This window comes from Lissotriton vulgaris, chromosome 8, assembly GCF_964263255.1.
Source record: "Lissotriton vulgaris chromosome 8, aLisVul1.2, whole genome shotgun sequence".
Lineage (NCBI taxonomy): Eukaryota > Metazoa > Chordata > Amphibia > Caudata > Salamandridae > Lissotriton > Lissotriton vulgaris.
Genome location: NC_141696.1, coordinates 1,549,062,149 through 1,549,084,419, shown reverse-complemented (window position 1 = coordinate 1,549,084,419; position 22,271 = coordinate 1,549,062,149). Strand labels below are relative to the sequence as shown.

General features: G+C 44.8%; 1 protein-coding gene across 1 annotated transcript in view; it reads right to left on the bottom strand.

The window, feature by feature from the left end:
• The window catches only part of LOC147700350 (uncharacterized), a 104,447-nt gene extending 83,010 nt beyond the window's left edge, over positions 1–21,437 (bottom strand). Inside the window, exons 1-2 of the mRNA XM_086935712.1 lie at positions 21,254–21,437; positions 2,102–2,178 (exon numbers count right to left, since the gene is read on the bottom strand). The gene's annotated coding sequence lies outside the window, so the exon portion shown is untranslated. The remainder of the gene's footprint in view (positions 1–2,101; positions 2,179–21,253) is intronic.
• Between the last annotated feature and the right edge of the window lie 834 nt (positions 21,438–22,271).

Genomic DNA, 22,271 nt, shown 5'->3' with positions numbered 1-22,271 from the left:
AAGGGATCAGCTCTATAAGCAGAGATTTGGTTTCCAACTTAATTAAAAGACCTAAGTCGCCTCAGATGGCGTCTTTTGGAGTCTGGACAGTAGACCAATATCACATATCTACTGATAAAGACAAAATATGTTTTTGCAGCAACAATATGTGTTTGTTTGTCACTATATGTCATTGTGTCTTGTCCCTTTTTCCCATTTTTTTACAGGTTTTCTCTGCTCCGTTGAAATTCTGAGAGTGATCACGGGCAGTAACCGTGAGTTGATCTAATTTTTCACATTTAGTGTCCCACGGGAGGGTGCGCCTTAGAGCGCGTACACCACCAGAGGCCTGCCTTTTTATCTATTTCTTGGTCCTAACGAATGCTGAGTGTAATAGCATTTAATAACAGCAGAAACATGTTGACTGTTTATCTCTATTAAAGGACACAGGTTTCCTAACATAGAACCTAGTTGGTCCACACACTGTTTTTTATTTAGTACGGGTTGACCCTAATTAAATATTTTTGGGGTACCAACTTTGTATTTTTTAACCAGCACTCACATATCAATACACCTTTGTTGTTTGAGCACTGTTGCACTCAACACCAACCCGCTTCGCTGTAACTCAGGCGTCGTAGCACGCTGGGGGGGCATTCGGCCACCCCAGCGGGGACCCGATGATGAAGCATGTCACCAACTAGTGGTGAGTGAGGGTCCTTCTTTACAAGGAAAGAATTCCCCTCTTTCCCTGATCGGCTTCACTGGGCTTATTGTGTCCCCAGTTGTCGCCACTCCCAAAAAATCCTTTTTGGGTTTCACTTGTTTGGGTTAATGGGACTTTAGCAATAACCACTCATTTAAGGTGTTTTTTTTGTTAATTCTTTTTCACACTTAGTCACTCCTTAGTTGTTTATAAAAATTCAATTGGGGTATAGGAGTGTCTACTCTAGCCCTTCCTCTCCTGTTGATTCTTGGTTAGTGAAGCAGAGCGTCATATTTTTTGAGTATGGGGATCTTAAAGAGGAAAGTATGGCAATTTAGAAAATAAATAGCTTTTGTATCCCCCAGAGGGCTTATGAGCTGTGGGGAGTCATTTGTTGGCAATTAGCTCTTGGCCTAGATTTGCAGAAAGAAAAGTATATATGTGTCTAGGCAATGTAAACCGTTTGTAGTGTGGTCAGAGTCTGAAATATGCAGTAATTAATCTCAGTATTAATGAAAATGTCTATATATTGGTTTCATGTTTTTTGCGTGTCAAGAGTAAAACAAACCCAAAACCAGCCTCCAGCTTGCGGGTTGAACATGTGCGAGTTTTTCAACATGTGGTTTTAATTATGTCTTGCTACTACGCTTAAGAGTGAACTATAGTGTTGTATTTTTGGTTACAAAGAGCTAACAGACCAATGTATGATTTAGCAGTTTTGGACATTACTAAAAAATAAGATGGATGGGAGTACTTACCTTAGGAGGAGGAGGAGTCTCAACAATGCTGAAAGTAGACGAAGACTTGCATAGGAAGAAGAGAGGAAAACGTAGAACTAGCATAAAGACTGACAAACAGGTAAAGAAGAAAAAATAAGAAGACAGAAAAAACAATACAGAGGAATGCCATGGAGAGGAAAACCCAACAAGGGACTATAAAAGGTTCTCTTATGCTGGTAATCTTTGACCCCCAGACCTGGGAAGCGGAGGACTACCAACGAGGAGCCGATTCACGGAGGAGGATACCCTGCTGCACAGGGAACACGATGAGGAGCTCCAGCACATATGTCAGCCAGAAGGAATCGAAACGGAGGAGCTCTGTTAGAAGGAGAAGCACCACAAAGTAAAGAGGTAGACCTCGAAATATAGACAAATGACGGAGATGGAAGCCTGCACACCAGGGAAGTCTTGATGGCCAAACTAAGTGCCTTATCCTTGTGATGGATAAGAAGGTGTCAAGGGCTAAGCAACATAGCAGAAGAATGGATAAAACAGGAGAAACAAACAGAAAGAAATTCAAGCAGACCATAGAAAGCAGAACAGGCTGGAAAATATATAATTGGGAAGAACAGCAATAGATCCATCAGCTCTCCAATAATTGCGTTTTTTTTTATTTGACCTGTGTTAAAATGACACTTACCTTTACCTTTAATCTGAGGACATTGGAGATGGAACTCCAGCCGCTCTCTGGAGCGAAGGAGTCTGCAGGGCCAAATCCTAAGGAAAGTAGAAGAACGAATCCTATGAGATCGTTACAGACTTTTTAAAGAATTTGAGCCTGTATGATAAATGGAGAACAATTAACCATTTAATTACTCAGAAAGCCTTGTAATTGACCTGAGTTACTGTATTAAAACAAACAAAACAGAGCCCGAGAAATGAATATGCAGAGTTCCTCAGCTCCACCCTTTTCAACATGTACATGACACTACTCACCAATATCATCATCGTCATTTCCGACTCCAATCACACACAACTCATCTTCTCCCTGACCACAGGCAGAACTAACTTCACAAACTGCATGACCATGAAAGCAGACTGGATGCGAACCAACTGCCTGCAGCTCAACTCTGACGAGACAGAAGTACTGGTCTTTGACATCAAGACCTCCCCAATGGACTCTATCTGGTGGCCATCAAAGATAGGACCAAACCCCGCACCCACAGGCCACGCAAGTAATCAAGGGTCACCCTAGATAACAAACTCAGCATGGCGGCTCAAGTTATTGCAGTGCGCACCTAATGCTTCCACTTCCTACTCATGTTGTGAAAAAATCTTCAAATGGATGCCTCAGCACACATGGGGCAGTATTACAATAAGTGCCCCGGGTGCACAACGGGCATTTGCGCCCGCTTTGCGCACCCCGGGCATTTTTGTATTATAGAAGGGGGTGCAGATGCGTGTGTGTCCCCTTCTATAATACAGATAGCGCTGGCGCACTTAAAGCGCCAGCGCTACATTCAGCGGGTGTTTCCTGATTTGCATAGGAGCTTGCACTATGCAAATGAGGGAATTCCTTTGACTCTGCGACTGCGCCGTATTATCAAAGCGGGCGCAGAGTAAAAGGAGCCCACAAGAGGTGCACTGAGAGTGCGCCATTTACAAGGTGGTGCACTGTCAGTGCGCCTCCTGACAGCAGCCCTCTGCAATGGGTAAAGGGGGTCCCAAGGACCCTCCATACATCCCCCTGCAGGCGGATGCCATCACTGACTGCACCCACTTACAAGGGGATCTCTATTCCTGTGTAAAAGTGCAAGCGGGTGCAGCCTGCACTGTGAAAACCCGCTGCAGCTGCTCCGTGTTTGCACATGAATGCGCTGCCCCCAGGGCAGCACAACGTCGAAGCTGCCCCCAGGGCAGCGCATACAACATAATAGGGCGTAATGTGAGTGTTTGTGTCTAACGCAGCTTTTAAAAGGTGCGCCAGGCGCAAACAATCACAATGCATAATACGGCCCCAGATGGATCGTCACGCAAGCAATGCGTAGGCTGGACTACTGCGACACTCTACACCAGAATCTCCCAACAACTGCTACAAAGACTCCAGACCCTCCAAAATACAACTGCAAGACTCATATTTGACCTCCCATGCCGCACCCACATCACACCACACCTAACCTTAGGAAGCTTCACTGGCTCCCCATTCCCAAGCGCAGTCAATTTAGACTTTTCATGCACACAAAGCCCTACACAACATCGGACCGGAATACCAGAACACTAAATACTTTCATCAACCACCCAGACACCTAGATTCTGCCTCACTCTCACACTTCTCCGCATTCACCAAAGCAAAACTGGAGGTCGCTCCCAAGACATGGAACAACCTCCCTCGAGACATCAGAGCCTTCTCCTCCCTTTTTGACCTGATAACACGGCTCTTTGTATAAGAAGAACTTTGGGGACACAAACCTACACAGATGTACAAGCACCTGGATTCCTTCTCGGGTGACAACCCACATTCCACACCCTCTTTTTGACGAAAAACCCTGTTTCATGCATTGTCTGTGAGTGAATGTGTTTACGAGTGTCTGTGCTTCTGTGTGTGTGTGTGTGTGTGTGTGTGTGTGGGCCTGTCTGTCTTTCAATCTGGCTCAGTCTATCTGTTTCTGCGTCTATCTCAGACCCCTGGGGCTGTTAAGACAAGAGCACTCTAGGCTTTGGACTGGAGGCAAGTAATAGTGTTGAACTTTCTTGATAAATGTGTGTTTGGGGGCCTACATTTAGTCAAGATAATGTTTATTTAGACTATTGGTCTTTAAACAACACAAAACAATTTTTATACAACTCTAATATCATTAATAATTTAATTAATCGTTATAAAAACAGAAAATCCTTTAAAAAAAGCATTTTTATACTCTCATTTATGGACCATGGATTAATACCAATTCTTACTTTTATTAATTCATATCTGAGCCAACGATTAGGCAATCTATCCAAATATTGGAACCCATCTCCATCACGTCTTATGCCGCTCCCCTATGTCATTTTTTGGTTTCGCCTTAGATATCCCTTGTGAGCTCTTTTGTTTATTTCTGTCCTTGGATCACATTGGTCAGCGCCTGTCAGTTTCACTTTCTTTCTCATGTGTTTGTCCCTTCGAAGGAGCATGGACAAAGAACTGATTAATTACTTTATAGGTGTCCTTCCACTGCTCAGGCTGGGATTCAGATACTTTTTGAAATTCCTGATCCCTCCCGTTATCATTGCCTTGTTGTTGTCGTTGCCTGCCCATTGTTGCTTGGACGGCCACCTCCTGCTGTTTTTGTTTGCCCTCTGCTGTCTCCAGTTGTCATTGCTTCTTACTTTTTGGTTGCACCTAGCATTTTATTTAAACTATTAAGTATGAGCAAACTAGGCAAGCCTATCATCTTGGTTGTAGTGAAAAGCAAAATGGTCAGATCTAAGGGCCATGCATATTATTTGCTGTTTCTGTGCAGAGAAGCAGAAAAGCATGTGACCTCCTAAATATACAGGTGACAGACCCGAGAAAAGGCAGTACAGAAAAGGTGACTTTACTCCCACATGTCACTGTAGCCCTGAATCACACTGCAGATCAATGGTAGCGGGTGAATTTCAAAATGGCGGGACATAAATAACCAAGGTGAAATGCAGGGAGTAAGCAAACAAAACATGAAACCCCTGACTCCAATAAGAAGGATTACCTGGGGTAGGGAGAAATCTGCCACAAAAGTTTCTATTGTGAGACCAACATTCTGAAAAATAAAATCCCGAACTCAAAATCAGAAGGGTGGAGTCCCAACACCCTTATGCAGAATCTGCCACTGCCGCAATTATTTTGGTCTCCTCCCAAAAATGTTATGAGCACCCATGCTATAGATAATGAAAGATTGTACCCGCCCCAGAAGCGGTATTACTCGTGTGTGGGCACTTCCTATGCCCATAACCAACAGAGACCAAGCCAAAACTGGTAGGTATCCACTTGCAGGGAGGGGCGCATCTTTTTTCTCACTTTTCCCCTACACTGGTGCACAGATAAAGCTGCACACTTGCTCTGGTCGTTTGAGCAGACTCTGTGTTCAGGTAAAACAACAAAACAATTGCCTCACAAACTATACTTCACTCACTCAGTTTGTACTCATCCAACACTGACACCCAAGGCAAAAGTTGTTAAAGACAAGCAGTGTGGCTGACCATGGTTAGGCACCTCAGTTTCAAAGTCAATTTATAAGTATGTGGTTTGTGCACAACGCGTACGGAGCTCACCACATGTATGCTTCACTGTAAAAACAGATACCAAACTTTTTGAAGACAAGGACGGTGCACCAAGTAACAAAATTCAGAGAGCTTCCTGTTTTGCCAAAATTAAGTCCTTTATTCTTTTTCAATCTTTAAAAAGCCTCAGCCAACGCGTTTCGTTCCATTGGAACTTTGTCAGGGCTGAAAAGAGTACAAATACAAGAGACACACTAAATATACAAATATATAATACATACTATATAATACATTATAAAACAACATTGTAAAACAAGACACAACAAAACTTCAGGCTGGTTAAAAGTACAAATACAGGGAATGGGATGCGCACTAAATATAGGGGACCCAGTCCTACTCCACAGAACAGATATTACAACATTTATACATATAAGTATATATAAAACCTAAATAGGTCTGATAGGACTGAGCAATGACATGGAATGATTTCTTAAATACCCAATTGGATGACACATAAAAGGGAACATATAAAGCACATATACATAAACAACACTAAACTTTAGGCATATGTATACAGCACATAAAGTATTTACCACAGCCACGGAAATAAAAAGTAAAAAATAATAAATAAAACAACAAATTGAGCATGGTGGGGGGGAAAAGAGATTGCGAGGAAAGGAAAGAGAAACTTAGCAAACTGTGACCTGATAGTACCATTCAAAAAAGATAGAGCTACAAGACTTCTACGTATAATTTGTAGTGCCCAGTGCATCTCGCAAAAAAAAACAATGAAGGGAGAGTTTTAAACTTTATAGGATCTGGATAGTAGCCACTGTTGGAAGACATGGGATATATCTATATATATATATATATAGAGAGAGAGATAGAGGGCGGCCCTACGTCTGCAGACCAACAAGAGGCCCAAAACAACCATTGATCTCACCTCTGTAATCTTTTGTTGTTTCAAAACAAGGGTCAAATGTAGGGTAATCCAAGCGTTACAGTTCTCGTTCTAAACCAACCAACAATATCACATATCCAATTAGTAAAGAGATGTCAAACTTCCAATGATAACATGTGTTTCCAAATATACGTTGCAAAGTAACAATATCACATCCAGAGGATGATGCAGGTGTAAGATATTACTTGCAAAGTAGGGACTTGCTAAATAATACTTTACACTAAGTCCCAGGAGGGAATATAAAACCGGCCCCCTGGAACTTAACGGGTTTTCTTGAAGGTATGTCTCACCTCAAAAGTGTCCTTTTACTGAAAAGAGACGAGAGAATGGTTCTCAAAGTTCAGATCACGTTCTATTGGCCATAGTCCTTGCTCGCGTACCTGAATTGAGATATCATGGTCAGGGAGGTAAAGATACAACACATCAGGGATTCAACCCATGTACCTGCCTAGTATATGGGAGATTCTCATAACCATAACACAGAACACGGAAGTCAAAATCATAACTCGCAAAGCGAACCGTCTATTTAATGCAGTTCACCCTAACCCCAAGAGTACCATAGACAAGAAACCCCTTTGAAACCAACCGCATTACGACCCTCACCTCTTGTGCAGTCTTTATAAGGAAAAGACTGGCAACCTTACTCCTCCAGAATCAGAGGAGGTCCTAATGGCCCATAGTCTTGGCACACGTACCTAAGCAAAGATGTTAAAATGAAAGGAGGAGCAAATCAGCATAGCACTGGAGTAAACCTGTTAATATGATTATAGGTGAAGCTAGCCTATGTCGAATGCTACCATCATAGCCTACCTCTATATTCAAGAATACACTTGGGACAGCAGTATGATTCAAGTTAAACCTCAGGTAATCCCAATACTAAATTTGAGTGGGCCCGTAGTCCTAATAAATAAAAGACACACAAAGACGGGACCATTAAGCAGTCACCATAATAGAGCCCAGTGTATAAAATATCCAGCACTGTTAGCACACAACATATACGCTTACCTTTTTGTTAAAATGGCATATATAACCCACTGTCAGAAATAGAAATGAGGAAAACCAAAGTAACGGCCGTTCGTCCTATGAGATAAATACAGAAACAGAGACCTAGCATAAAGAAAACGCAAGGGAGTTCAAAAAAGGAGAGATCCATCAATGACATGGACAATGTCCATCCGCTTACCTCAAAGCGCAATGGGGAATATATAACCCCCCGTACAGACGGACAAAATGACCCACCCGTCTACATGCGTCCTTCCTAGAGAGGAAACGGGGGGAAGCAGATAGCAATTATAAGAGTTACCCTCGGTTGTCATACGTAATGTGGACACTAAAAATAAAAATAAACACAAAAATCTGTGTAACGCCCTATGCCAACCCCCCATAATTCCGTGTGCGCATCAACATCTCCACGGGGGAAGGTCTCTTGGTTACCATGATGTCGATCAAATCGCCACAGTAAGCGCGAGCTCGAAACACCCGTCATATCCGTTTCGTGGCTCTATTAGCTGGCGTCATCCCGTCATGCGCAGCCTCTATCACGTGTGCAATCAAGATAGTAACCGGATTGACCATATCCAACCGCGGCGATATATTGGTATATTATGCGCGTCTATCACCACCATAAACAATATTCAAGACTTAAATTACAAAGGAAAAAATGCTTACAAATTATGAAGGAAAACCACAGATGTGTGATAAAGAAAAAATAATACTAATAGATAAAATAATAATCCATACTAATATAATAAAGAGAGAGCCCAAACCTTTGAGGCGGGTAATCTCAGGAACCACAGCCCCAATCACAACACCCAATACAGCGTTGGAAAGGGCAGTTGCAGCAGAAGGACATAGGCTATGCAGACGCCCACCATATACATTTAAAAGGTAAAAGAACTGTGTAAAGTAGTGCCTTGTGGGCGTGCCTCCGTTGTACTGGGGCGTGACAAATGCTGGGGGCGTGTGGTACGTTCCGCCCTTCATGCCATGTCTCATATCGTGTGCTGTGGGCGTCTGCTGGGGGCGTGGGCGTGTGCGGGGGGCGGGATTACAGAAAAAAAGCGAGCGTTGTGCCCAATATTTCATTGTTTTTTCTTCCCAGGTTCTGTACATTCCAGCTCCGGGTGTCCACCCTGCTCCCTTTAAATACCCCTGCACCCCATAATCATAACCCGCCCTTACTCCTTAAAATACCCCAACACCCTTAAACACTAACCCATCTTAACCCTATAAATATACCCTTTACCCCAAAACCCAAACCTACCCCTAAACCCTATAAATACCCATGTACCTCAAAACCCAAACCTACCCCTGAACCCTAAAAATATCCCTGTACCCCAAAACCCAAACCTAGCCCTGAACTCTAAAAATACCCCTGTACCCCAAAACCCAAACCTATCCCTGAACCCTAAAATACCCATGTACCTCAAAACTCAAACCTAGCCCTGAATCCTTAAAATACCCCTGTACCCCAAAACCCAAACCTACCCCTGAACCCTAAAAATACCCCAGTACCCCAAACCTAGCCCTGAACCATAAAAATAACCCTGTACCCCAAAACCCAAACCTACCCCTGAACCCTAAAATACCCCTGTTCCCCGAAACCCAAACCTAGCCCTGAACCCTAAAAATACCCCAGTACCCCAAAACCAATACCTATCCCTAAACCCTAAAACTACCCCTGTACCCCATAACCCAAAACTATATCTGAACCCTTAAAATACCCAAACACCCCAAAACATATACCTCAGTACCCCAAAACATATACCCCTATACCCATACTTACCTTATGCAAACATTAAAAAAAACATGCTTTTACCATTCATGCATTTACAACTATGCGTGGTAAAAGCATATAAAATGTGTGTTCTAATGCAATTGCGGAGTCATGGTACTTTCGTAATGAAAGTATGCGGAGTGAAGGTATGCGGAAAGAAAGTTGCGAATTAATGGGTGTTTACCCCCCGAACCCCGCCCCCCCGCCCGGTAAGTACATTGGCGGCACGGCGGCCCACATCTCCAGCAACATACTCATATTTTTTCACAACCGATTTGAAAAATGCACAGGTCTCTCTCATTGATGGCCAGCACGACATACACTTTTAGACACACCTCCCGCCACAAGTTCTAGAATTGCGAACTTTAGAGCTGGGGAGCTACGTTCAAATCTCGGCATCAGCTCAAGATCCTGTGATTCCAGGCAAATCGCTTTGTCTCCCCGTGCCTACCACAAATGAATGTGTTCTTCTGTAATATAAATTGTGCTCATGCCATGTTGTCGAGTTCGCGCTATATAATATTGCAAGGAAAAATAAAGTAGGCAAACTCGAGTTCACACACTACTGAACACCACTCTTAAGTGCATCAGCAGTGCACTGTGAATCGGAGCGTTTCACAGGCCTGTCACAGATAAGAAATGCTATCAAAACGAAATCCTACAAAACAATATACTACTGGCCGGCAGCAATTCATACCCGGACAACGTCGGGACGGGCTGCTAGTCAGAAATATAATGAAAGAAGTAAAAAAACAAAATAAGAATAACGAGATCATATCGGAGTGGGGGCAGCAGAAATACAAACTCATTCCTAGAAAAGCGTAGACATGCGCTATCAAATTAAAAGTGCATTTCTCTGTCTATTAACACAGGGGCATGGCTTTAAAAGAGGGGCATGGCCCCTTTATACATATGCATCCCAAATTCTGTTACGGTGAGCTGTACCTAGAAAAATTGTACCATGATGTAATGTTGCGCACGTGTATAAGGATCATCTACTGATCCAAGTTATTGTCATAACTACATCTCCTCAAAGAATATGGAAAATACTAAAAAAATGTACATCTCAAACCTATGCAGGCCGTAGGAGTCATATGATAATAACATGCCGAACAACCCCAAACACAAGAGGTGAGCTGCCAACGCCGTCCTCCTTAAAGGGGCCTAATGTTGGGGAAGCTGTGAAATGTATAATACTCATTAAAAGGGAACAGAAAAGTTGAAAGTATGTTAGCTAGAAAAAAGAAGAAAGAGAGCGAGAAGAGAAAAAGAGGACATGGGGGTGGACAGGGAGACCAATTATAAAACAGAAAGATAACACTGCACATGTGAGTACATAAATATTGGTCAAAGGCACACAAACAATTCCACTCACATCTGATGGTCCTCATAAACATTTGATTAGTGATGCTGAGCCCAGCATACACAATATGTTACTATCATCCTGATTTATATTCAGAGAAAGTAATGAATTTCCCCGTCCGTGTTGTGTTCCCAGCTGATTGCCCTCAAATTGCATATCCATCTTGACTCTCTCTGCCGTAACAGTAATTCCCTTTTGTCACCTCTTAGTGGCACTGGGACATGGTCAATAGCATGGAACCAAAAAGAGGAGTCGTCTGGGTGTTCCCTCGCATAGTGATTGGTTATCGGATACCCAGTATCCTTAGTTTTACTTTGCGAACACACACAGTCAGTTTCATTCCCCTTTGCTCCTTTCTCACCCGCACCATCCGATCGGCGTGGGAGGGGTTCTAACGCGCTATCATGTATCAGCGCACCAGTCAGGTTAATGCCCTCTGCGCTCCCTCCGTCCAGGGCACTCTGGAACTCTTTGCTGGTGACTGCAGGACTCACCTCCTTGTTGCGGCTCTGATCCCTGCCTTTCCCGGTGCTGCACTCAGCGTTTGTGACTGCTGCTCTGGGCTCTGTCACGGCAAGCAGTTCCTTTGTCCGCATAAGAAGCTCCGCTCCTGAGGGACCAGCCGGGCGATTCTTGGCGGTTAACCCGCCACTTCCTCTCCTGGGTACCAGTGGGTCAGGTGAGAGGATCGGTTGCGGGCAGCCAGGAGAGCCCTTCGGTGCACCGGGATCCAACATGGTCTCGCCTCGAGCCTTACGAACGGCCGCCGCTGCTGCCGCCTTCGTTACTGCAGGATTTATCGCCACCTTCGGAGCCATCACCAGAGCGTGGGCGTCCGCAGGGGGGGGCAAGAGGGGGCGCTTGCCCCCCCCTGGATCCAGGCCCGGTTCTAGATGATGGGCCCCCATACCTGGGCCGACTTTCCTGCTGGGGCGACACCTGAAAGGCTGCTACAGTACAGCCCGAGTGTGGGTCCCAGCAGGTCACAGAGGCAGCCGTTCCATTGTCATGGGCAGAATGACAATGGGCCGGCAGAGGAGACACAGCATGGAGCATCTCCCCCATCCCAGGCCTCCGGAGATAACGTTGAGTTCTTGGGGAGCTGCTGATGCTTTCAAGCAGCACAATTAGCAGGGGCCGCGAGCTTTAGTCCCTCACAGCAGGCCACAACGATCAGATAAAAAGCTAAGGGGTGTGGGTGGGGGCGTCGTTTGGGGAGCGGGGTTAGTGCCAACATTCATAGTTTAAAAACTGTGAAGTGACAGTGAAGTTTAAAAACTGTGAACTGTGAAGTGACCGGATTGAAATTTTAAGTTTCATTCTCATGAATTTGTGCAATGGGGAGAGTGCTGTATACAGCTAAGAGTGGAAATACTCCGAAAAATCACTAAGGACTGAAATAACTACATTTAAAGAACAATATGACTAAAAATGGAAAAAAATGAAAATTCGATTTTGACAATGTTGTAGTGGAAAAATGTAACTAACCCTCCATGTTGAGGCTAAGGGAGACGTAAGAGCAGAGGAGAGATAAAAGAGAGAGACAAATCCAAAAGGAAAAATAAGAAACGGAGTGGGGAGTATAGGCAGAGGGGGAGAGGAAAGGGAGAAATGATTGACGAGAGAAGATAGTGAAAGAGGCGAGGGGGGGACATTATTATAGATAAGCACAATGAGGCAGGGAGACAGAGGGCGACAGAGGGTAGGGGGCAACAGAGGGAAGGTGGCGACATAGGGAAGGAGACAGACAGACAGGGAGACAGATAGAGGGAGATACAGGGTCGGAGACAGACAGAGACAGACAGAGGAAGAGAGACCGAGAGAAAGGGAGACCGAGAGAGAGGGAGACAGAGAGAGAGGGAGACAGAGGGAGACAGAGGGAGGGAGACTGAGGGAGGGAGACTGAGGGACGGAGACTGAGGGACGGAGACTGAGGGACGGAGACTTAGGGACGGAGACTTAGGGAGGGAGACTGCGGGACGGAGACTGAGGGAGGGAGACGGAGGGAGACAGAGACAGACAGAGGGAGACAGAGAGAGAGGGAGACAGATATAGCGGGGGACAGAGGGAGAGAGACAGAGGGCAACAGACAGAGGGAGGGGAGCGATAGAGGGAGGGAGACAGACCGGGAGAGAGACAGAGAGAGGGAGACAGACAAAGGGAGGGAGACAGAGAGAGGGAGACAGAGAGAGGGTGACAGGGAGGGAAGGACACACAAGGGAGGGAGGGAGGGACACACAAGGGAGGGAGACAGAGAGGGAGGGATACAGAGAGGGAGGGAGACAGAGGGAGGGAGACAGAGGGAGGGAGATATAGGGAGGCAGGGGGAGGGAGGCAGAGGGAGGGACACAGAGGGTGACAGAGGGCGACAGACAGAGGAAGGGAGACAGAGGGCGACAGACAAAGGGCGACAGACAGAGGGCGACAGACAGAGGGAGGGAGACAGAGGGAGGGAGACAGAGAGACAGAGGGAGGGAGACAGACAGAGGGCGACAGACAGACAGAGGGCGACAGACCGTGACAGACAGACAGAGGGTGACAGACAGAGGGCGGGAGACAAAGGGAGTGAGACAAAGGGAGTGAGGCTGTGAGACAGAGAGAGGGAGGGAGACAGAGGGAGGGAGACAGAGGGAGGGAGACAGAGGAAGGGAGACAGACAGAGGGAGGGCGACAGACAGAGGGAGGGCGACAGACAGAGGGAGGGCGACAGACAGAGGGAGGGGGACAGACAGACAGAGGGAGGTCGACAGACAGGAGGGCGACAGACAGAGGGAGGGCGACAGACAGAGGGAGGGCGACAGACAGACAGAGGGAGGTCGACAGACAGACAGAGGGAGGTCGACAGACAGACAGAGGGAGGGAGACAGAGGGAGGGCGACAGACAGACAGAAGGAGGGAGAGAGAGGGAGGGAGAGAAAGAGAGGGATGGAAAGGGAGGGGTAGAGAGGGTGGGATAGAGAGGCAGGGAGGGAGAAAGAGGTAGGGAGGGAGGGAGAGAGACGGAGAGAGGGAGAGAGAGTGAGGGAGACAGAGAGAGGGATGGAGAGAGAGGGATGGAGAGAGAGGGAGGGAGAGAGAGGGAGGGAGACAGAGGGAGAGAGACAGAGGGAGAGAGAGGGAGGGAGAGGGAGGGAGGGAGAGAGACGGAGGGAGAGAGAGGGAGGGAGAGGGAGAGAGAGGGAGGGAGACAGAGGAGGGATGGAGAGAGAGGGATGGAGAGAGAGGGAGAGGGAGAGAGACAGAGGGAGAGAGAGGGAGAGAGAGATAGACAGAGTGAGTGAGACAGAGGGAGACAGAGAGAGGGAGAGGGAGGGAGAGAGAGAGATAGAGAGAGGGAGGGAGACAGAGAGAGAGGGAGGGAGACAGAGAGAGAGGGAAGGAGACAGAGAGAGAGGGAGGGAGACAGAGAGACAGACAGAGAGAGAGAGAGAGAGAGAGAGAGAGAGAGAGAGAAAGAAAGCTGTGTGTATGCCGGGTCTGGTGGCTCAAGTTAGAAAAAACGAAATGCCAGCTACACAATTATTCTGAGTCCTCTATTTTTGAGGAAAAAAACCAAGTGAAACTTCTTGATTAATCCGGGTATATTACTATAACCCTTTTATTTTTTGATGTTCTCAATTTTTTACTGTTTTATGTATGAAAAAGACACCTTTTCGTGTTTTTTGTGGTTCATACTCACTGACAGTTATTTACAACACACAACTACTTACTGACAATTATTTACAGCACACAACATACAAATAACAAATAGTATATACAAAATTACTTGCTTTGATATATACACAATTAAACATTCATTTTTTCGCAAAGAAAAGAGTCACGATATGGACTCAAAGTTTAGAATAGACAATTAATTGCAGTCATAAATTAATAAATTCCAACTTGATGTAATAAACCATGCAAAAAAAAAAAAAACTAATAGACTCCAAATTAATTCCTTTTAGCCTATTAGCAAACTAATGTCTAGTCTCTTTAACGCCAATGCGTTTCGAATCCGGTATGTCCACTCAACGGATTCTCATCAGGGCTCTGTCTTTATTGGGTATATCTGAAAGTGTATAAAGCAAAACTTACTTTAGATGCTTTACTTGTGGATGTTTAGCTTCCAACTAAACTATATCAATGCCACTCATATTACCTGTTTACCAGCAATCGCCGGTCCGCAGGTAGAATGTTGTTCCTGACTGGATTCCTTTCTTTTCTGTATCTATGAATAAATACGGATATTATGACCTTGTTTGTTTTGACTGTCGGACAAGTATGGGGCACATACATAATTGACATACCTTGGGGGATCGAGTCTGTGATCCTTCGGTTTCGTCAATTTTATTTTTATTTTCAGATCTAGTGAATTGATTACAGCCTGAAATTAATAAAACATTCGTTTTAGACCATTTTATGCGGACAGTTGAAATAAAGAGGCGCCCGCTGCTCTATAGGGCACACCTGCTTGAAATCAGTTCTTGCTTCGGCTGTTTTGCATTCTGTTTCCGTAGCGTCAAGCGCTATTATACATTGCGGGCTCGGCTTGTGAAGTCCTCATCAGTCACAGTCGTTTCCCTAGAAAAGTTTTAGTATAATTTGACTTGACTCCTCACTACAGTTCTCACGGGGGCAGCATTAAACTATGTGATCTTTGGACTTACTTGATCGCGCTGCAACCCGGCGTCTGGCTCTCAGTCTCTGGGTGCAGCCGCCATATTGAAACGTGGTTTTAAGATTTTGGTTTGGGCAACTTTCGCGGCGGCCATCTTGTAGTGGGGTATGTTTTGTAGAATGTGCACAGAAGGTGAATTCCGTTCGAGTTAAACAACCTATTGGCATTGTGTCAGCGTTATTTTCAATGTGCGCATAGATGCTATCTGGTTTTCAAAGTATTTATTGAAAGCATTCTCGTGGGTGTGGTTTTTCTGCATTTACAGTCTGGATATTTCAGTTAATAAATTGAGGCCAGTTAATGCACTGTTGAATTTAAGTATCAAGTACGCCTCCTTTTGCAGCAGAATTTTATCAGGGTCCATAGGTCTAGACTGTTGCAACACATACAGGATCGACCATTTAAGGTCATTCTCAGTGTGTTTGTTTTCAATAAAGTGTTCCACCATAGGGGCGGTTAGCACCTTGTTCTTCAGTCTTGATTTATGTTGCGTTATGCGCATATTTACTTGCTGTGTTGTCTTGCCTATGTACATTTTTGCACATGGGCAAATGACTACGTACACTACATTGCGTGTCTTACAGTTTGAAAAACTCAAATGTTTCCACTTTGTGTTCCCATGTTGAAATTCCTTCCCTTCTACAGTAGTCCCACAAGCCGCGCAGGAACCACACTTATGGTGTCCCTCAATAGGTTTTAGTCCCCATTGCGACAATAGGTCACTCTTGGGTTTTAGTAATGCGATGTCAGCCCGCACAATTTGTTGTCCAATACTTTTGTTTTTCCGGTACGCAAAAAGCGGACGAGGGAAAGAACAATCCAAATTTTCAAGTAAGTGCCAATTTTTTAGCACTGTCTGTCTCAGTTTATTAGTGTCAGGCCCAAATGTAGTAACACAGACCAAACGGTCCAGTTCTACCTTCGGTTTAGTCTGTAGTAAGCATTCGCGTGGTGTACAGCGTGCCCGCTTAAATGAGTTTTTCAACAATTTTTTAGGATATCCTGTTTTCTAATTCGTGACAGAATGTATCAGCATGTCTTTCATATTCAGACAGCTCCGTACAATTTCTCCTGATGCGGAGCAGTTGGCCATAAGGTAAATTGGCCTTCAGATTTCTGGGGTGATCACTTTGGTGGTGCAACATTGTATTTTTATCAGTCTGCTTCCTGTGTAGAGAAGAAACTAGCCTTCCATCTACACATGAAATTTCTACATCCAGGAACGTCATTCTAGTGTTACTCTGCTCCATTGAGAATTTGATGTCAGGATGTTTGGAATTAAGCCATCCGTGGAACTCAATCAGCTCCATGTGGCTCCCCTGCCACAGGAGCCACACGTCGTCGATATACCGTAACCACTGCTTAATATGACTACAGTACGGGTTATTATTTTCAATTAATTTTTTCTCATATTCAGCCATGTACAATATAGCCATCTCAGGAGCATATGGGCATCCCATAGCAGTCCCTTTGGTCTGCATAAAGAATTGCTCATTAAACCAGAAATAATTTTTCAGCAGTGCTATTTCTGCCAGTTTAAGAATAAAACTGGTGGGAACCCGATGTGGTCTATCGCAAGCTTCTAAATAAAGCTCAATTATTTCCAATGCCTCTCCTTGGGGGATCTGGGTATAAAGGGACATGACATCCATCGTCACAAGTAATTGTGACGCTGGATCAAATTCAGTCCCTTCTACTAGGAAGTCCATTGTGTCTCTGAGGTATGATTTTACAAAAATTACGAAAGGCTTCAAAAAGAAATCCACATATTTCGCAAGTGGTTCAAGACAGGAATCGCACCCAGAGACAATGGGTCGTCCTGGCGGCTCGTTCTAATTTTTGTGGATCTTAGGGAGGAAGTACAGGATGGGGGTCCTGGGGTATTTTTTAATTAGGAATTCACCTTCTCTCACACCCACATAACCTTCCTCTAATCCTGTTTTCACCGTGTCAGCTATCAATCCCTGAATACTTTTCACAGGATCTTCCTGCAGGATTCTGTACAAAACTTTGTTGTTCACCTGTGCATTTGCTTCAGCAAGATATTGTTCTCTTGGCCAAAGGACTACCGCTCCGCCTTTGTCGGCCTGCTTGACAACTATTGATTGATCATTCCTCAAGTTCTGTAATGCACTTCTTTGTCCCTTGCTTATATTTTGTTGAAAATACTTTTTAGTTTTTTCTAATTTATCTATTGAGGATAGCATGATTTGTTCGAAGGCATAAACCTATTTAGGATTTTTTTGAGTAGGTATAAAAGTCGATTTATTGCGTAACCCAGTTGTTTCTTTTTCCATCATAGGTGGCTGGTTAGCAAAAAAAGCCCTGAGTCCAATTTTACGACAAAATTCTATAGTTTCAAGCTTCATTTGGGTGAAGTCTGTTTGCTGGCGGGGAACAAATTTTAATCCTAGATTTAATACAGATTCTTCATCTTTTGTTAGTATTTTGGGGGATAAATTAACTATTGCTGATGGTGCCTTCATGATTTGTAAAAATTTATCCTGGTCCGCATTTCCCATGGTACCTTTAACCTGGTCTTTCCTTGCTGACCCTTCTCTAAAAAAGCCACCTGTTTTTTGTTTTGGTTCCCACGTGTGTCAGAGCCCGATGAATCAGAGGATGACGAGGTTTCGGAAAAAGTTTTAAATCTGTAACGGGATCTGCCCTGGTAGTTGCGTAGTGCCCCCCATGATTCTGCCTGAGTGTAGTACTCGTCTTTCAAAAACGGATATGCCTTTTCAAGCGTGAACGCCTTTGAGTCTCTCTCGTACTGTGCAATTTTGTTATTGAGTGTATTGTCTTTAAATGCCAAAATCTCCTTTTCTATTTCTTCTAGTAGCGCTTTGGCATCAGATATTGTGGGACTATCTTTAATGGCCTGGGTTAGTGTTTCTATTTCTTTATGCTGAGTCTCTGTGCAGTGTCTATGGTGTGGACCATCAGGTCCCTAATGCATTTCGTGTTGATGCATCCTTTCCTGTATTCAGTGTCCTCAGTGAAGATTACAGGGACATTTTTCACCTGTAGCCCCCAGGGAATAGTCCCACCTCTCAAATGTTTTAGTAAAAAGTGCCTGTGTAATTCTGTCCTTAAATGTTTTTTGCTCAGCATTATTAGTTTATCTGACTCATTCTGCTGTTGGGCAGAAGAGCTCAGAGCGACATTGGAAAATGCAGAGGAATTTATGACTGCAATTAATTGTCTATTCTAAACTTTGAGTCCATATCGTGACTCTTGTCTTTGCGAAAAAATGAATGTTTAATTGTGTATATATCAAAGCAAGTAATTTTGTATATACTATTTGTTATTTGTATGTTGTGTGCTGTAAATAATTGTCAGTAAGTAGTTGTGTGTTGTAAATAACTGTCAGTAAGTATGAACCACAAAAAACACGAAAAGGTGTCTTTTTCATACATAAAACAGTAAAAAATTGAGAACATCAAAAAATAAAAGGGTTATAGTAATATACCCGGATTAATCAAGAAGTTTCACTTGGTTTTTTTCCTCAAAAATAGAGGACTCAGAATAATTGTGTAGCTGGCATTTCGTTTTTTCTAACTTTAACCTATGGTCCAGCCAGCCATACGTCCCAGGACCTGACTCCCCCATTCTCTAGGGTCTGGTGGCTCAGCGGACGAAGGCGTCCACTGCAGGGACCTGTGTTCAACCTCATTGTCATAGTTTTTTTGTTGCTCTAGCCCCACACCCCTCCCTCACTGACCCCGCCCCCACCAGTGTGGCCCTCGGCCACAAACCACACTGTAAATTTGGCCCCTGAGAGAAAGTTTGTGAGTACCCATGCTCTAGAACCGCATCAACCTGATTTAGAATGTTTTTGTTTATTTCCGGTCATTTTTAGTTTTTCCCTCTGTATTATTACTTGCCAGGTTGTCTGATGTGGCGCCTCACAAGATTTTTCTCTTCCCCCTTTGGATTTCTTTGTTTATTTAAGCTCTTTGTCTTATTAGATTTTTTTAAAAGTATTTAATACTTGTGCTCAATCATGTCGGAGGATGGTGATGAAGTTAAAATGTTGCCCCCCCCTGGAAACATTTCTGCGGATGCCCATGAGAGCGCCTACGAAAATCCACCGTAGCAGTCACACCAAGTAATCCTCGACAAACCTTCTGATTATTTGAAGTTCAGCTCCGGGTAAGTTCTCCAGATTTCTTTGTGGGAATTTCGCATCAGGAGCGGGGGGAGGGGATCCAGAGAAAAAGACCCGAGTTGAGTGGTTGTTTCACCTTTAGATAGGTCTCATATTAAACCAACACCCAACCACAGCCAGCTAGTACCGCTGTCGGCCTCCTAAGCGGTCGCCATCTTGCCCCCCATTGGTTCGTTAGTTTGCTCTTTCAATATAAAACAGAATGGTCCGAAATAAAACAAAAATATGCCTGTATAACACTTCAAGACCACAGAATGTTGACCAATCTCTTGGCAATGCAAGGTGGTGCAGGGTTTTATTTGGAAAAGACGTCTTTGCATCCACCTTCAATAACCACAGTTTAACTACTAACGCTTGAAGATGTGCGATACCTGGGGCTATGCAGCAATTAAAAGGTGTGGGCCTTTATTCTTCCTAAATCTAAGCATTTGGGTGGAATAGATATTGAGCAAAACAAAACTAATAGGAACAGAGAACTAAATTCATTCACAGCCCTCTTTCCTTTCTCAAAGCCAGCAAGCACCGCTCTTTCAACTTTTTCCATTTTAATAACATCAAGCACAACAAACACATTTTCCTGATAGTAAATAGAGACAGCCCCTGTCAATGGCAACCTACCGCTTAAAAGGGTAGCTTTAAGGTCATGAAATATAATTTAAGGCAGCTCATTAAAAAGCTGATGCTGGAACAGTGTCCTTCAATCCCTGCACACTGCCTCCTTTTATCGAAGGGCTGCAGAGCATCAGGGGTCAGCTGCTGACCAGTGCGGGGGAGGGGGCAGTATGTGTACCTGATTCCATCTGATGTATGGAAATGATGCCCACTGACACCAATGACCTCCTGACCCCTCCCTCTTGCATGGGGCCAGCATCCTCCCGGATGGACTGCACACTTGGGATTGAAATGATTGTGAACTGAAGACAGTGAAGTAGGGGTGGCGGGAGCAGGACCCGAGGAGTGATGAATGAAGTGACAAAGCAGTGCAATAAGTCACCAGTGCATTGCACGTGTAGAAATGAACAGCAGAATGATGTGGTTGTTTTAACGGTCAATGCTTCCAGATGACTGCTTGCAGTCATGCTTCTCAGGAGGGCGGTGCTGCACTTGCAGAGACCAGGTCTAAACAGGGCGCTCACAGGCAAAGGAGGAGGGAATGACTCGTCATAATGACGCTGAGGTCACAAAATGACACAACACACACGATATGGGTCCTGGGGCTTTAGAAAAAAACATTCTAAAAAATACAATATATAAAATGAGCACAATTATGATCGGGATTTCTGCTTGTGTGGAAAGAGTTCCGGTCCCAACGCATAAGTGGCAGTGGTGCCCACCGGCACAAATTCAGCACCGCGGATGACCTTAGCTGCCCTACAAGAGTGTAATGCGCCCCCTGGATCCAGAGTCAAGGGGCACAGGAGTGAGTGGGGGCCAGGGGTCTGTATGCCACATGTGTCAGAGTGTGTCAATAAACAATGTACCGAAGAAGGGAGTCTCAGACTTCGCCGCCCGGGTTACCATAGCATAGGAAACAATATCTGCACTTAGCGCCTCATCACTGCTGTCAGGCGCTACATACATACAAACACTCAGGTAGAAAATCCTATCCTAGGGGTTGGAACACCAGGACGGCTCAGGCATATTTTAAATGTCCTTCTGAAGCGGGGGGGGGGGGGGTCTGTAGACTCTACCTGCGCAGACACCTGCTCAGAGCCCTCTCCCCTCGGCCTAGGACGGTGAAGATGACAATCCGAGGCCGGGGGTGACGTCCGGGGTCAGAGGGTGAAGGTCGCCGCACAGACCGAGGATCCTTCCACCCCGACAGCTGCTGGAGCCGAGGAAGAGGCCGGAATTGTCCACATTCACTGCTGGTGCTGTCTCTGCCCTCGACGACCGGAAAAGGAAAATCACGTGTCTGCAGGGCTGAGAGTAACTGAAAGAGACAACGGACTAAACTTAGTCTACTAATGCCATTAACATCACCTCGAGGGCAGTTCATGTTTAAAACTCTAACTTTTTAATAATTAATTCTCAATGCAAAGATACGATCTGACATATGAAGCTGAAACTCTTCTACGTGTTACAGAAATACACTTATTTGGATTTTGAAGACACCATATCATATTCTAACCCATTATTTGTTGCATGGTTTATATGCTAAATATTTTCACGGCTCGGCTCGTGCACAGGCTCAGTGTGAGAGCCAACCCTTGCTTGGCTCCACCTGTTAATTTGTTAGCTTGTGCACCTTTAATACGTTCTGTGCTCCTGTCGGCGAGCACTACCTGCCTGGTGCTGCGAACGACCGTTGGCCATCGCAGCCCCACCCATTTCTTCGAACGTTCCGAACTGGTGCGGAACGTTCGAAGCAGTTAACGTGTTAATGAATGACTACTAGTGGAATTAGTAAACAACAACTCAGCCGTAGTTCGTTCACTTGTGTTTGGAGTGATGCCTGCCTGGGTGCACAGTGTGTGTGGTCGCAGCAGCAGTGGCCGACCATCCAGCCTTTGCTCTGTTGATGGGCCTGAGTCTGAGAGAGACACAGACAGTGAGGTATGCCTGCCATTCAACCAGTGGTAGAAGTGGGCGGGAACGGAAGGGCACGGTGTGCCCCTACTTATAAAAAATTCTCCTACTTCTTACTTTCATAAAAAGCATCCCGGGACGGCAAGAATAGTCCTACTAAAAAAATGATAACTTTTTTCA